An 11,441-nucleotide genomic window follows, 5' to 3' on the forward strand; every position below is an offset into this window, starting at 1 on the left:
GCAACGGAAATGACAGCTTTGTACCGAGGCCCGGCCTCCCCGCCTTCGTTTACGTCGTCACCCACGTCGGTGAATCACAGACACACCAGATGCTGCCTGGCGAGGTTGAACAAAGCGCGGAGAATCCTGCAGGACGGGCAGCGTCTGTGGAGGCCGAGACCTCTCCTCAGGATTGGAGAGCAAGGGGGCAGAAGCCAGACACTATGCCTGTCATCAAGTCGCCTCTCCGGACATCCCACCCTGCAAAAACTCACTTCAGGGAGGTAGCAGCACCCGCCCCAGATCGACCTCCAAGGGTGTATGTATACAGGACATTTGATTATGAAAGAACACAACAATTTATTTGATAACATATTGAAACTATTTACACACACACACACGTGTGTGTATATATATGTCTGTGTGTGTATATAATATATATATTCCTTGTTGAGTACTTTGTTGGCAGTCTCAATGCTAATAATAGCTAAATGCTGATGCTAATAGCTTTTCTATTTCTTTTGCAAACTTTCCTTGTACTGTCATTTAACCCACCATGGGCAATAGAAAAGTCGCTGTTGCAAACAGTGCAGCCAGCAACACTGTCATTATTTTTGGCCCCTGTTAGGCAGGGGTGCACTTTAGTGTAGTCTGGGGTGAAGTACGTTTTATATTTTCTCTGTTTGGAACACTCTTCCATGGCGCTGTAGGACACGAAACTGAACTGATGGACAATGAAAGGGTGAGAGGCGGACTGTAAAGCCCACCCACAGGGAAACTGATAGGTCTACTTAGCACAAAGAGAGACCAATCGGGATGTTCTCTCTGTCACTCTCTCTTTCACACTCTCACTAGGTCTGTCACTTGCTCTCTCTGTCTGTCTCTCTCTCTCTCCCTCCCTCCCTCCCTCTCGCTCGCTTGCTCTCAAAAAAATCGCCGGGATATTGTATATAATTTGCGGGTGTCAGGGAGCCGCTGTCAATATGTGGGAGACTCCTGGAACTTCCAGGAGAGGTGGGATGTCTGCCTCTCATCCCCCTTCACTCCGGAGAAAAGCCTTAGCTCACTCAATCTTTCCTCATAGGACATGCTCTCTAGTGGACTCAGCATACTGGTGAATTTCCTCTGCACCCTCTTGAGAGTTTCCACATCCGTACAGAACTGAACACAATATTCCAAGTATGACACAGTATCAAATGATTTTTGTAAAGCCATATATATACCATATAAGATACTGGAGCAGAATTAAGGCCATTTGGCCCATTGTGTTTGTTCCATCATTTTATCATGGCTGGTCCATTTCCCTCTCAACCTCATTCTCCTGCCTTCTCCCTGTAACTGTTGATGCCCCAACTAATCAAGAACCTATCATCCTCCACCTTAAATGCTTCCAAAGGCCTGGCCTCCTAAGCCACCTGTGGCAACAAATTCCACATATTCACCATCATTTTGAGGCTGTGCCCTCTGGTCCAAAATTTCCCCACCATAGGAAACATTCTCTCCACATCCAGTCCATCTAGGCCTTTAAAGATTTGATAAGTTTCAATGAGATCCCCCTTCCACCCAATTCTTTTAAATTCCAGTGAGTACAGGAATTCAGGAGTATGGAGTTATTAATTGCTCCTCATACAATAAACCTTTCATTCCTAGAATCATTCTTGTGAATCTCCTCTAAACCGTCTCCAATTTCAGTACATCCTTTCTTAAATAGGAGGCACAAAATTGCCCACAATACTCCATGTGATGCCTCACCAGTGCCTTATAAAGTCTCAGCATTACATCCTTGTTTTTATATTCTAGTCCTCTTGAAATTACTGCTAAAACTGCATTTGTCTTCCTCAGTTCCAAATCAACCTGCAAGTTAACCTTTAGGGAATCATTCACAAGAACTCCCAAGTCCATCTGTACCTCATATTTTTGAATTTTCTCCCCATTTAGAAACACGTCTCTGCTGTTAATCCTCCTACCAAGGTACATGACCATACACTTCCCAACATCATATTTCATCTTCCACTTCTTTGCCCATTCTTCTAATATGTCTAAGTTCTTCTGCAGCCTTCCTGCTTCCTGAACCCTACCTACCCGTCCAACTATCTCCGTATCATCTGCAAACTTGGCTACAAGCCTTCAATTCTGTCATCCAATTCATTGACATGTTATCAACACCGACCTCTGCGAAGCACTGCAGGTCACTTGTAGTCAATCACAAAAGGCTCCCTTTATTCCCACTTTTTGCCTCCTGGCTAATCAGCCAATCCTCTATCCATGCTAGAATCTTTCCTGTAACACCATGGGCTCTTGTTAAACATCCTCGTGAGTGGCATCTTGTCAAAAGCCTTCTGAAAATCCAAGCACAACAGCCATCAATTCTCTGTTGCCCATCCTGCTTATTATTTCCTCAAAGGATTCGAACACATTTGTCAGGCAAGGTTTTCCCTTAAGGAAACCATGCTGACTTGGGCCTAATTTATCGTGTGGCTCCAAGTGCCCTGAAACCATCTTTAACAATGGATTCCAACATCTTCCCAACCACCGAGGTGAGGCTAGGCCTATAATTTCCTTTCTTCTAACATTCTCCCTTCTTGAAGAGTGGAGTAACATTTGCAATTTTCCAGTCCTCTGGAACCATGACAGAATCTATTGGCTCTTGAAAGATCATTACTAATGCTTTCTCAATCTCCTCAGCTCCCTCTTTCAGAACCATGGGATGTAGTCCAACTGGTCCAGGTGACATCTACCTTCAGTCCTTTCAGATTCCCAAGCACCTTCTCCCTAGTAAAAACAACTGCACTCACTTCTGCCCCCCGTCACTGTTGAACTTCCAGCATATTGCTAGTGTCTTTCACAGTGAAGACTGCTCCAACGTTTGTCTGCCATTCCTCCCGGTGTCTTTTTATTGAAATCCCCAACATGCATTTTCTATCTCCCATTGTAGTTTGTAGCATCCTGTCTACCATTCAGAGGCTTGTATATAATTCCCATCAGGGTCTTATTACTCTTACAGTTTCTTATCTCTACAAGGATTCTATGTTTTCTGAACCAATGTCACCTCTTTCTAACGATTTGATTTCAGTTTTTACAAAGAGCCACCCTACCCGCTCTGCCCACCTGCCGGTCCTTTTGATATAATGTGTATCTTTGGACCCTCTTTCAGCCACAACTCAGTGATGCCCACAACATCATACCTGCTAATCTCTAACTGTGCTACAAGTTCATCTACCTTACTCCTTATAATGTGTGCATTCAAATATAACATCTTCAGTCCTGTATTCATCACCCTTTTCAACCTTGTTCCCCTGTTACACTATATCTTATCCCACAGACTGCAATTTTGCCCTATCATCTGCCTGTCCTTCCTGACAGTCTCACTAGGGACTGCCTCTGCTTTTAAACCAACTACCCTATCCTCAGCCCTATCCATCAAGTTCTCACCCGTTTGCCAAATTAGTTTAACCCTGCCCACCCACCCCCAGCAGCTCTTCCTGCAAGGATATTGGTTCCCCTTCAGTTTTGTACAGGTTACAGGTTATATTTTCCATCGAAGAGATCCTAATGATTCAGAAAACTGAAGCCCTGCCCCCTGCGCTTGTTTCTCTGCCATACATTCATCTGCCAAATCATTCTATTCTTATCCTCACTGGCAGCAATGCAGGAATTGCTACACTGAAGGTCCTGCTTATCAGCTATTCTACCTTGCTCCCTAAGTTCTCTCTTCAGGACCTCCTCGCTCTTCCTACCTAAGTTATCGATGCCAATATGTACCAAAACTTCTGGCTGCTCACCCTCGCCCTTCAGAATGGACCCGATCCGAGACGTCCCTGACCCTGGCACTTGAGAGGCAACATACCATCCAGGTGTCTCTGTCATGTTCACAGAATCTCAAGTCCACTCCTCTAATTATCACTATTGTAGTACTCTTCTCCACTCTTCCCTTCTGGGCTACAGTGCCAGAGACCCAGTCATGGTGGCTCTCCTCATTGGTATCCAAAACGGTATGATTATTGAGGGGAACAGCCACACTCTCTACTGGCTGCCCACTTCCCTTCCCTCTCCAGACAGTCACCTATTGACCTGCCTCCTGTAACTTCAGGGAGACTACCCATCATCTCAGTTTCCCATATGAGAATAATAATGAAAGAAAGCAATGAGGAATCATGCTCGCATTCCTTAAGAAACGTTCACAGAATTGGTTGAATCTTACTTCTGCTTGGCAAGTGATCAGCCCTCCTGTACTGGGTACTGGAAGATCTAAGGAAGCACGGTGTGCAGAGAACTCGATTCTGCCTCAAGCCCTACAGAGCTAGGCTGCTTGCAGCAGCAGCTGGGTGGGTGTAATGGGCAGGAGTAACTTTCTGTTACCAGAACCAACATGCTTCGCACTTCCAGATCCACCTGCTAGCCTCAGCGGGCTTGTAGATGCTAACGGCACCAGATGCAGCTGGCCTTATCTGCTCCATGTCAGCAGAAGGGCTGGGACACCCTTCTGCTCACAGGGCGTGAAAAGATCTTTCCAGCTGCCTCAGACTCTGAGATACTATCTTCATCGACTGGAGCCAGCCCATCAAGGGCTTGAGCTCATGCTAAGCAAATTAAGAAGAAACCCGTATCTTGGTGCTAAGATGAAAACCAATTTTCCAGCGGCCATGGGGAGCCAAAGGGGGAAGCAATAGTAGGGCTTCCAACCTTACATTACAAACGTAGCACCTGACATCGATCCAGAGTATCACAAGGCGAAGGGAGATGAATGGTTAAACCACCCTGGGCTTGATGGTTCCTTTTACACAGGTGACAGGTGTAGAGATGTGGTAGCATCAATAGTTCTTGATTTTTCAGATTCTCTTTTCCTCTTCTTCTATTCCAGCTTCCACAAAGTTCAAAGTAATATTTTATATCAACATACATTTATGTCACCACATATACAACCTTTGTGGGCATCCACAGTAAATACAAAGAAAAGAAAACACACAAAATATAATTTTTAAAAAGCAATAACTATTGAGAACATGCAGCGAAAAGTCCTTGAAAGTAAGTCCACAGTTTGCAGGAAAAGTTCGGTGCTGGGGTGAGTGAAGTTGGGTGAAGTTATCCCCTCTGGTTTAAGAGCATGATGGTTGAGGAGTAATAACTGCTATGAGTGAGCAATCACCTTTGTGCAGGTGCTCCAAGCAGGATTATCTAAGAGATATTAGGAGCACGTAAATTTGTGTTCATTATTTCAGTAAGTTTTCTTCAGCAGCCAGCCATGTTGTATCATTAGAACTGTTGTTGACACTTCGTGGAGCTCAAGCAGTGTGAAGCCGTTCTATGTAGCTTCTGCCTTGCTGCTGCCTCACTCAATTCCTGACCTTCACTTAACTAAGCTCAGTCGGCTAACGTGTCTAAAATGCTGGAAAAATTCAGCGGGTCAGGCAGCATCTGTGAGGGGAGGGGTCCTGACGAAGAGCCTTGGCCCAAAACATGGACTTGTACTAAGGAATCCTACAGACTCCTTATTTCCCTTTGTGGATGCTGCCTGACCTGCTGAGTTTCTCCTGCATTCTGTAGAGGCTGTAGATATCCAGCATCTGCAGAACTCCTTGTGTCTATGATTAGTTAAAGTGGCTGACTATATTAGCACATTTTAAATTTGTATTTTATTTAGAGATGTAGAGCAGTGACCTACCCTTCAGGCCCAACAGACTCACACAGCCCAATTACACCCATGTGACCTTTTAACCGACTTACCTGTATGACTGGAGTGTGGGAAGAAACTGGAGCACCCAGAGAAAACCAGTGAGGTCATGGGGAGAATGTATTTACCGAACTGAACCAGGGTTGCTGGCACTGTATTAGCATTATGCTAGCCACTATGCTACTGTCTGTAAAAGGAGGTGTCAATGAGCTCAGATATACCTGGGTAATCTAGGGTGTCATGTTATATGACCATGTAGAACTACTTTGCGGAGTCTGTCATCATAATCAACAATACAACTAAGAGTCTGCCATGGCCCCCCATACTTCTCAGTCCGCCTCACAATGTTGTACCCCTCCTCCCTCAGGGGAGGAGCTTGACAACTAATGTCCACCTATGAAAAGCAATGCACACTGGAGGAACTCAGCAGGCCAGGCAGAATCTAAGGAGAAGAACGAACAGTTGACGTTTCCGGCCGAGACCCTTCATCAGGACCGGAAAAGAAAGATGAGAAGTTAGAGTAAGAAGGTGGGGGGGGAGGGGAGGGGAGGAGGTGGTAGGTGATAGGTGAAACTGGGAGAGAGGGAGGGTGAAGTAAGAAGCTGGCAAAGTTGATCAGTGAACGAGGTAAAGGGCTGGAGAAGGGAAATCTGATAGGAGAGGGTGGAAGACCACAGAAGAAAAGGAAAGGGAAGGAGCACCAGAGGGAGATTATGGGCAGGTAAGGAGATAAAGTGAGAGAGGGAAACAGGAATGGGGATGTTTACCGATTCCTCTATCTTCTGGTAATTGCCCCCTCTTCATTATTCCACTATTCCTGTTCCCCTCTCTCTCCATTCCTGATGAAGAGTCTCGGACCGAAACGTCAATGTTTTGCTCTTTTCTATCAACGCTGCCTGTCCTGCTGAGCTCTGCCAGCATTTTGTGTGTGTGTTGCTTGGATTTCCAGCAGATTCTCTTGTGTTTGTGATCCTCATTATTTGAGCTGCAGTACGCAGACAAGGCTTGAACTAAGCATGCTCAGAGGTTAAGCTTCAAGCATTGAACAACACATACAAGATGCTGGAGGAACTTAGCAGGTCTGGCAGCATCTATGGTGGGGAATAAAAAGTTGATGTTTCAGGCCATGACCTTTCATTAGGACTAGAGTGGAAGGGCACAGAAGCCAGACTAAGAAGGGCTAGACCGGGGGTCGGCAACCTGCGGCTCCCGAGCCATTTGTGGCTCTTTCACCTCTGTGCTGCGGCTCCCTGTGGCTTTGGGAAATAATTGGTCAGTATTTAATTAAAATGTATTTTATGTTAGTTTGTTAGCTTTTGAAATGTAATTCTAAATTTGAAGATTATGGTGATCTTGTACAATCTAAGTGTGGCGACACATTTCCTGGCACATCCGAAACGGCTCACAATTAGCCAGCATTCCGGCTAAGGGAGATAGCCTACGGGGGTTTGTGAGTACGCGTCTTTTGCAGCATCTGCGTCCATGGGGGCTGGGTTGAGGGAGGCTTAAAAGCAAGGCTGTTTAGTTCGAATAAAGTTATTCGACTGCAGTTTACTGACTGCGTGAGCACACCGCTACAACGTGTTTTTATCGCTATTAATATACGTCACCACTGCCAATACCTGACACCCGCCAGTGCGCGATTTCTTTAATTTTTCGATCCAAGGTAAGCCAACTATGGAGAATTCTAAAAAAAGAAAAGTGACTGAAGAAAACAGAACGTTTAATGATACGTGGACAGATTCATTTGCTTTCACTGTTGACGAGACTGGTTTACCGGTATGCTTAATATGCAATGAGAAACTAGCAAACAACAAAAAGTCAAATGTCGCAAGGCATTTCCAGAATAAACACGCAGCCTTTGCTCAAAAATATCCGGATGGAGATGAGAGAAAAAAAGCCGTTTCGGAACTGATGCGGAAGGTTGATCTGAGCAAAAATCATTTCCAGAAATGGATGAAGTCTGGAAAATCAACGACATACGCCAGTTATATTGCCGCTCAGGAAATAGTCAGGCACGGGAAGCAGTTTACAGATGGTGAATATATAAAAGAATCTTTCATTAAGATTTCAGAACATCTATTCACGGACTTTAAAAACAAGAGTGAAATTGTGCAGAAAATCAGGGATATGCCCCTCTCTGCAAAGACTGTCAAAGACAGAACCATAAAAATGGCAGAAGACATCACAAGACAGCAAATTAAAGACATCAATTCAGCTGTGGCCTACTCGATTGCCTGTGACGAGTCTAAAGACAAAGGTGATATTGAACAAATAGCGTTGTTCTGCCGGTATGTAAACTCTGCCGGGCCACAGGAAGAACTGATTGAGTTGATACCTCGAAAAGACCAAACACGGGGGGAGGACATCTGTGAGGCTGTCTTGAATTATTTAAGAGCCAAAGGAATAAAGACCACCCATCTGGTGTCAGTAGCTACTGATGGGGCGCCGAATATGACGGGAACGCACAAGGGATTTGTGGCTTTACTGCAGAAGTCGCTGGACAGAAAGCTGCTGACTTTTCACTGCATCTTGCACCAAGAGGCACTGTGCGCTCAAACATTTCCTCCGGAATGCACAGAAGTAATGGATGTTGTCATTCACATTGTCAATAAAATAATGGCAAAAAGTTTAAATCACCGTCAATTCCGTTTGTTACTGGACGAGCTGGAAAGCGCATATTCTGATCTCCTGCTGCACAACAAAGTCCGGTGGCTGTCCAAAGGGGAGGTGCTGAAACGCTTTGTCGCGTGTCTGGAAGAAGTGAAAACTTTCCTGGGCAGCAAAGGGCTCAACTTTCCTGAGCTGGAACAGCCAGAGTGGCTGGAAAAGCTACATTTCATGGTAGACATGACAGCGCACCTGAACACGCTGAACACAGCTCTTCAACGGGGTAAGGACGTACAGCCCTGCACATATTGGAGGATGTTTTGGCATTAGAGCGCAAGTTGACGTTGCTTGCCAGAGATTTACAGAAAGGCACATTGTCTCACTTCCCCAATTTGAGAGAGTTCAAACAAGGTCACGACATGATAAATTCGGAGTATTTACATTCTGCAATCATCGCAATGCAAACATCGTTTGGGAAACGCTTCTGTGAGTTCAGAGAGGAAAAAAACACATTATCCTTCCCGGTCACTCCCCTAAGCATCGATCCATCCCTACTAAATACGACTGCATTGTCAGGTGTGAGTCAACCTGAACAAGTATGATAAATATTTTAATTGCCTATTATTTTACATATATTCATATGTTTTCATTGTTCAGTGAAATAGTCCTTTTATTTTTCAGGTTGACAGCTGGCTGACGTTATTTTTGGTTTGCTGCTGGCGGCAAATTTAAGTTTGGCGTTTTTCATAAATACAAGGACTCAAATAGACGTTGAGTATTTTACTTAAAAGTAACCTTCAACCCAACGTCTTTTTTTTGGAGTTCAAAATGTTTTTGTTGCATGCAGAAATGTAATTTCATTTTCTCTGCAGGAGTTCATCAATTTCATAAATGCAACACATTATAGTTTGTTTATACATAGCATAAAGGCAAAACAAAACGTTGTATGCAGTGTTATTTCATTTTAAATGTCAAGCGGGTTTTGCGGCTCCCAGTGTTTTCTTTTCTGTGGGAAACGGGTCCAAGTGGCTCTTTCAGTGGTAAAGGTTGCTGACCCCTGGGCTAGACTGTTGATTTATTTGCCAAAGCATACGAGAGACTAGATGTTATACTCAACACGCTCAAGATCAAAGCCCTTTACCATCCTACCCCTCTAATAACAAATGTAACACCTGGGAAGGATTTCACTGCTAACGTAAAGGTCTTTCAGTAGGGTCACTGCTAATATAATAGTCTTTCTGTAGAAGCAGTGTTTGGGTTATGGTTAGAGATAATGGGTGCTTTGGAATGTGAGCTGTCTAGTGAGAGATTGTGCTTTCGTGCCGTATGCCTGACACCGAGATGATCTGGGGCTTTTGTTTGGCAGAAGGTGAAGAGAGAAGATACTGGAGCAGAGCCATGACCTGAGAAAGGCCGGGAGATCGAAGGAGGAGCGGCGAAGGGGAAGCCACAAGCTCCAACGTGTGCGCATTAGACGGTTTCATTAAAATGGGCCCTTTTCTTTTTGTTTTTCTTTACTAACCCTCTAGTCAAATTAAGAATTATAAAGCTAAATCATTTAATTGCCTATGGTGTACTGTTTGTTATTTTGTGGTACTGATTTGTAACAGGGTGACACATCACACAGCATCCACACAAACAGGAGGTTTTGCACCTCAATCTCATACGTTTGGTGGGGCCGGAGAGCAACTTCCCTAGACTTACGCAGCCGACAGAACCTGACGGTTACACGAAGATTGATGACAAGACCCTGGGAATTGTGGATCTGTTCTCATATCTTGGAAATCACCTCTGGGCAAAAAGGGATGAGAATGCTTACCATCTTTGATACACCAGCTCAGTGGGTGACCATCTTTCAAGCCAGCATCCCCAACCCCTCATTATTCTCAGATGACTATGTTAGGCTGGCCATATCATTCCCATGCCCAAAACCATACCCCCAACATGTACACTTTTGTCCTGGGCTCTGTCTTGGGAGGAGATTACCAGATAGGGAAAAGGGTTCAAGACCTCTTGGGGGCTTCTGACTGTTCAAAGAGGAGAAGAAGCAATGGGAGTGGTCTTCTGAATGTTGAGGCCGTGCACCAGGAGCACACAGGAGTTCTGCTGGTGCAGCAGGAGGACGTCCCATCAATCCACTTCCACCCCCCACCTCCCGTGTCTGTCACCTCCTGCCCCAGTGGAGAAGGAGTCTTCATTCCTACATCGGTCTCTGGCTGCCTCAGAACCCAATAAACTGGGAGCAGTTCATTGTTGATCCCAAGTGACATCCCAAGGGAAAGAAGCCAGGGCAATCTTTAATATTTGCAACAAAAATGGATGCGTGAATATGGTTTAAAGGATTGTGACTAACTGCTGAGGTATGTTAACTCAATGGTTCTACAGTAACACAATATCATATTTGGGCCCACTCTCATTGGTGCAAATCTGAGCTGCTTCTGGAAGCTGGTGGAAATGTTGCGATGACACTGCAGGACTCCAGTTGCCAATGGAACAGGTCTTCCCACAAGCTTTACCATCCGGAAAATGTCTGTCAGTCTAAAGGTAACTGTTCAGCAAAAAAAAAATCATTCTCAGCAAGGATAGAAACAGGTCCTCCTGCTGTCTGTCTTCACCTTGCTGCTCCTGGTGTCTTGGCTGCTGATCTTGACTTGACCCAATCTTGAGTTAATTTAATGGTCAAGTTATGCAGTGCAGAGCGGTGAATGGTGCCCTGCTCTTATATATGGCACAGTGTCATCAAAGGGGTGCAGACAGCGAAATTCCTTTCTAAACAACCATATTGTGATGTCCTTTAATCTCCTGCTTGTGACATATTGCCTATAATTGTAGCATCGTTCACCTGGTGTGTTTAGAGCTGCAGACGGTGTAATCAAACATTTGAGAAAAGGTCCAGTCTTAGTCTATAAGAATCCATCCTTGCATATGAGATGAATAAGATGAGAGTCAGCTGTGACTGGCTAAAAATGAATGAATCATGGGAGGTGCCAGACCGACCATTGTTAAAATTCTCCAAGTGCATGTTGAGAAAACATAGTAAAAGCTGGTTCAACTGTGGTTAGACAGACGTCTACAAGAGCTCAGTCGATGTGATGGAGATCGTGCTGTGGACAAATTCTGGGCATTGAACTGCCATCGTGGTCATGGTGGGGTTGTGTCTGACACAAGAAGAGCAATTATA

At 44.8% G+C, this 11,441-nt stretch overlaps 1 long non-coding RNA gene across 1 annotated transcript; it reads left to right on the plus strand.

The window, feature by feature from the left end:
- Positions 1 to 158: 158 nt before the first annotated feature.
- LOC132404160 (uncharacterized) lies at positions 159 to 9,827 on the plus strand. The gene is made up of 2 exons (XR_009515436.1): positions 159 to 298; positions 9,627 to 9,827. It is a non-coding gene; the product is annotated as an uncharacterized LOC132404160 (long non-coding RNA).
- The last annotated feature ends 1,614 nt before the right edge of the window (positions 9,828 to 11,441 follow it).

The sequence above is a fragment of the Hypanus sabinus genome, chromosome 13, assembly GCF_030144855.1.
Source record: "Hypanus sabinus isolate sHypSab1 chromosome 13, sHypSab1.hap1, whole genome shotgun sequence".
NCBI lineage: Eukaryota > Metazoa > Chordata > Chondrichthyes > Myliobatiformes > Dasyatidae > Hypanus > Hypanus sabinus.